Source organism: Triticum urartu, chromosome 5 (genome assembly GCF_003073215.2).
Source record: "Triticum urartu cultivar G1812 chromosome 5, Tu2.1, whole genome shotgun sequence".
NCBI classification, from domain to species: Eukaryota; Viridiplantae; Streptophyta; class Magnoliopsida; order Poales; family Poaceae; genus Triticum; species Triticum urartu.
Window position 1 is genome coordinate 373,396,498 of NC_053026.1, and position 6,000 is coordinate 373,402,497.

The following is a 6,000-nucleotide window of genomic DNA, read 5'->3' on the forward strand; positions in this document are numbered from 1 at the left end:
TTCAACACAGTACCACACTATGCTTATCTCAAGCTCAATATGCCTGGTCCACGCGGCGTCATAACGGTCAACAGAAATATGGAACGCTCCCTCCGTACAGAAGAGCACACAACTGCCTTAGCAGCAGAAGTACAGAGCGGCCTTCTCAAGAAGAACCTTAATTCGGCTGCCGAGCCCACGGACACCGTTAAGAGAGTCCGAACTACTCTGCAGCAGGAGAGCTTGGCTCGCCAGGAGCTCGACTAGCAATCTGGCCTCCGTCTCAGTCCTGATAAAGTGGTGGCATTTGTGTCGCGCGTACATAACTACGCACTCAAAACCCCATGGGCATCGACGGAGGCATAGCTAGCTTGTGGTCCATAGTACGGCTCAACCGACATCGGATACACACATACTTTCACTTTTACTTGTTTCCTTTTCAGGTCTCAATCCCACAGGCCCCATCTGGTGGTCTGGTCATCGGTCCTCTTGAAGGATAAACACACCAAGACGGCAAGAAACGCAGACATATGGGGACTTTTTAGGTGATTCCATTAACGATAACTCTACCTATTTTTCAAGACCCACATGCAGCTCTCCCTTTGTTTCGGCATGTCAAATAGCATGTTGCTTATCGCACTACCTGTATCAATGCGCCTTGACGTACTAATTAAATTACAATGAGAACAGTTTGCGGCTGGAGCTTTAGGACCCCAGCTTTTTACCGTTGTACCTTTTCTGTTTTCTTTCTCTTTTTCAGCTCCCCTGTGGATAACCCTATCAGGTAGCACCCGTACACTTTGGTACATTTGATGTTTTCCAGGGGCTTCATAGCAACCCACATTACGGCAACAAAAGTTTGAACACTTTTTTATAATTATAGTTCGGCACCCCGAATTTAGCATTATATGCATTGGCTCCGAATCATGTCTTTGGTCAATAGTTGGGTTTCCCGGCTCATGTGCTTGCTACCTTATGTTCCGCTATATCGGCTAAGGTAGTAAAGGGAGAACTACTGAGATTGTGCCTTGGTTTATCCAAAGGAGCACCTTAGTAGAGAAAGCCGAAAACTAACTGTCATGATGCGGCGAGAGCCGGTCCGCTGTTCAGAGGTTACAAATCGTTGGAGATTTCTTCCGCATTACGTGAAGGATTGGTACTTCCCGATCAGATGCTCACAGAACTCTAGTTCGGATACTAGGGGCTGCGCCCATGTTTTTAGTGTCAAACTCCTATGGTTAAGTGAGGGCGTTACAGCCGCATAGTCTGGTTGCCTGGTTCGTTGCGCTAAAAAACTCCTTCAAGGACCATCTAATTGGATCAAGATTATTTAGATTCCATCCCGAACACCCCCGTACTACCTATGTGGGGGCAGAAGCTGACGACTGGTTAACCCTCAGATTTCATACAACACGGCCGCACAGGAAGTAAAAATGTAAAAACATAACAAGCATTATATTGCACAATCACTTTGTTTTATCATACAAGGTAGAGGGAGCTTGAATACATTCATTCAAAGATAGTGTCTTTCACACAATGATCCACAACAATGCGGGACCCCTCCAAGACATCACCGAAGTATCGCTCGGGTGTGCGGTGCTCCTTGCCTTCCGGCGGCCCATCGGTCGCTAATTTGACAGCGTCAAGCTTCGCCCACCAGACCTTGCAATAGGAGAAGGCCAGACATGCACCCTCGATGCAGAAGGGCCGCTTGACGATGTCCAGCCGAGGACAGGCATCCCCTAGTCGCTTCACGAGGCCGAAGTAACTGCCAGGGTATAGCTTTGGCTGGCCACAACCGGCTTATCAAATCCTTCATGGCCAGTTCGGCCACCCTATGCAACTCTACCAGCTGTTTTAGCTAATCGCTGAAGGACACCGGATGTTCTGGCGCAAGATATTGCAACCAGAACAACTTCTCCACGGAGCTCTCTTCTTCGGCTCAGAAGAACTCTGCGGTGTCAGCCACACTGCGTGGCAGATTAGTAAAAGCCCCTGGAGAACTCCGAATCCGGGTTAGTAAACAATATTTCATCTTCACATTCTTGCTTTGCATATTGAATGCCTTACCTGCCGCGATCTTCCTGGCCTCCCAGATCTCCTGGAGGGCGCCCTGGGCCTCATTCTGGGCTGCCTCCACACTCTGACGAGCCTTTGCGATTTCGGTCTCTTGAATTGACGCATCGCGCTCCAAGGCCTCGCACTTCTTCACCGCGTCCTTGAGCTCCTGTTGGACCTCGTTGACCCGGGCCTTAAGCTTCTTCCGAGCGGCCTGCTCGTTGACAGCCTTCCCTTCAACTTCGACCAGGGCCTTTCTCAGGGCCTCGACCTCGGTCGTCGCCTTTGTACTCATCATGGCATTTCGGTCATTGCATATCATTTTCCTTTTTCGAATACATAACAGTTTATTACTTACCTTGTTTTTCCTGGAGCTGCCTCTTCACTTGGCTCAGCTCCTCCTCGGCCACCACCAGTTTCTGCTTCAGTCCAGAAACTTCGGCAGTATGCAATGTTGCGGCCAACAGCGACGCCTGTGTTTACATTTTAGAAAAATTTAGTTAGTTTCCTCCAATAGGAGATTGATCCTCTATCCTGCTTTTTCTCTCTGAACACCGGACAGTGTCTCAGGGGCTACTGTCTATATTGGGATTTTCTCTTTTTTGCGTCGCTTACCTCAAAACCTGTCAGCAGGCTGTTGCAGGCTTCGGTTAGTCCGCTCTTGGCGGACTGAACTATTTCAATTACCGTGCCCATAAGGACACGGTGCTCATCCACAATGGAAGCGCCTCACAGCGCTTCCAGCTGATTATCCGGTGCCCCTGGTTGGACAGGGGTCACCGGCGGAATAGGCATCCCCCCTTCTTTCGAAGGAGGTTGCGTGTTAGATTCCGGAGCCGCAACGGTCTCCGGAATCGAGTCCGGCTGAGGGCCGAACTGAATAGGGCCCTCCCCACCAGTCTCCTTGGGGATTGATTCCCCTGGTATCCGGTGACAGGGGTTTCGCCTTCTGGTGCCTCCTGAGCCTCTCCCCCGCCTGGAACAGTCCTTCGGGACAGCACCTCCGCATCGTCCTTGGCCTTGGGGGAGTGAGTGGCCGGTGGTGACTCGCTGGCCATCGCCTTAGAATCCAGCGAACCTCCTGACGAGGATCGCGGGGAGCTGTTGTGGGTCGGACTACAATAACATAACCAATCATGTCAATGCAATGAGGAGGAGAAACTTTGTGGGCGGATATAAGTCTTAGCACTTACGATGCAGCCCGCAGCTTAGTGCGGGGGCGTTGCTCCGAACTGCTTTCAACATCCCATGCGGAGCTGCCCAAGAGTGGGCCTTTCCCCTTCTTGGGCGCCTCCGCCTCCAGAATGGTGGAGGCCGCCCTCTTTTTCTTCCCCTCATCAGGGGAGGGTTGTTTTCCTCCTCCTCATCATCGTCGTCTTCGATGGCGGAGGATTGAGTCTTATCTTCGGACATTGCGTCCGAAGCACCTTTGCGGCGGGGGCCACTCTGGACCCCCTTGTCCTTCCCTGTGGCCTTCTTCTCCGGAGCCTTGTAGGGCGACGGCACCAGCATCTTCGCTAAACGCGGGATGACTGGTTCTTCAAGCAGCGGAGCCGGACATTGGATCCGCTTCGCCCTCTCCATCCAGTCCTGAAGAAACGATGACAATAAAAGCTTAGTCATCATCCTTGAAACAGGCAAGTAAGGGATGCAGTAAGAATAACATACCTCGTTGGCGAGGTGGTTAATGTCATGACCGCGGTCCGAATCTGTGGCCGGCGGTGTTTCGTTACCCTTAAAAAGCAACCTCCAGGCATCTTCGTGAGTGGTTTCGAAGAGCCTCTTCAAGGTATGGTGCTTCTTCGGATTGAACTCCCATAGAGGGCGGCTTCGGCTTTGGCATGGGAGAATTCGGGGAACTAGCATCACCTGGATTATATCGACGAGTTTGATATCTTTATCCACCATGCTTTGAATGCGCGTTTGCAGCGCTATCAGCTCGTCTGGCGAACACCAGTTCGGGCCCTTCTCGACCCAGGAGGTGAGTCGCATGGGAGTGCCAGAGTTGAATTCGGTAGTTGCGGCCCAGGTGGTGCCGCGGGGTTCTGTGATATAGGACCAATGTTTCTGCCATTCTTTTACAGTCTCCACGCAAGTGCCTTTTGGCCAGGAGACATTGGCCAGCTTGCTCACCATGGCGCCTCCGCACTCCGCGTGCTGGCCATCCACCACCTTTGGCTTCAGATTGAAGACCTTGAGCCACAGCCCGAAGTAGGGTTGGATGCAGAGTAAGGCCTCACACACGACCATGAACGCCGAGATGTTGAGGAGGGAGTTCGGGGATAGATCATGGAAGTCTATCCCGTAGTAGAACATCACCCCGCGGACGAAGGGGTGGAGTGGAAACCCTAACCCGTGGAGGAAATGAGGGATGAATACTACCCTCTCGTTGGGCTTCGGCATGGGAACGATTTGTCCCTGGACCAGAAGGCGGTGGGCAATTCCCTTCGCCAGGTACCCGGCCGCCCGAAGCTCGGCGATGTCCTCCTCCTGGACGGAGGAGGCCATCCACTTGCCTTGACCTCCGGATCCGGACATGGTTGAGTGCTTGCTCGAGACAGAGAAGATGAGAACTTGAGCGCTGGAGCTCAAGAATGGAAGGGCAGAGGAAGAGATAAGGCATTGGTGAAGAAAAGGGATTCTTATCTCCTTATAAAGGCAGTAGATATTGGACGCCTCCCCACTTGCCTTAAAATTTTCCTACTCCCAAGGGCTGTGTAAACGGCACGGTTGGGTTACCCACGCCCGTATTGATGAGAATCCCATAATAAGGGGACACGATCTCTGCTTTGACAACACGTGCCAATGGCAACCGCGTCTCGAAATGTGGAGCGGCAGACGAAAAACGGTTCGAAATTATGACCGGACAGATGTGATGTCATGTTACGGAAAGTTGTCAGCTGATAGGAAAGTGTAAAGTTATATTTTCTCTGTGGTTGTGTGTGGTGTGGGTTATAGGTCCGGACACGTCGATACATCCGAAGACTATTTTGGAATTCGGAAGGAGGAACCCGCCTTGCAATGCCGAAGACAGGCCTACGTGCCGGATACCTTGTCATTGAAGCCAGGTTCAGGGGCTACTAAGGGAGTCCTGGACTAAGGGGTCCTCGGGCGTCTGGCCTGTTAGCCACGGGCCGGACTGATGGGCTGTGAATATACAAAGACCGAAGACTGCACCCGTGTCCGGATGGGACTCTCCTTGGCGTGGAAGGCAAGCTTGGTGACTAAATATGTAGATTCCTTTCTTCGTAACCGACCTTGTGTGACCCTAGATCCTCCCAGTGTCTATATAAACCGACTTAGTCCACAGGATATACATTATCATAGCCATACAAGTTAGACCTCTAGGGTTTAGCCATTACGATCTCGTGGTAGATCAACTCTTGTAATACTCATATTCATCAAGATCAATCAAGCGGGATGTAGGGTATTACCTCCATAGAGAGGGCCCGAACCTGGGTAAAACATTATGTCCCCTGTCTCCTGTTACCATCGACCTTAGACGCACAGTTCGGGACCCCCTACCCGAGATCCGCCGGTTTTGACACCGACAGCCATCATCATCATGAAGGCAAAGGACCAGAGGGAGAACCTATCCCCATTCAAGGGGGAGGCCATGGAGGAGGAAGCACAAGGGGGAGAACCTCTCCTCCTCTCTCTCGGTGGCGCCGGAGTGCCATCGGGAGGGGAATCATCGTTGCGGTGATCGTCTTCATCAACATCACCATCATCATCACCATCCTCATCTCTTTTACGCGGTCCACTCTCCCGCACCCCGTTGTAATCCCTACTTGAACATGGTGCTTTATGCCACATATTATGATCCAATGATGTGTTGCCATCCTATGATGTTTTGAGTACATTTCCTTTGTCTATGGGTTGATTGATGATCTAGATTGGTACGAGTTGTATGTTTTATTTTGGTGCTGTCCTATTGTGCCCTCTGTGTCACACAAGCGTGAG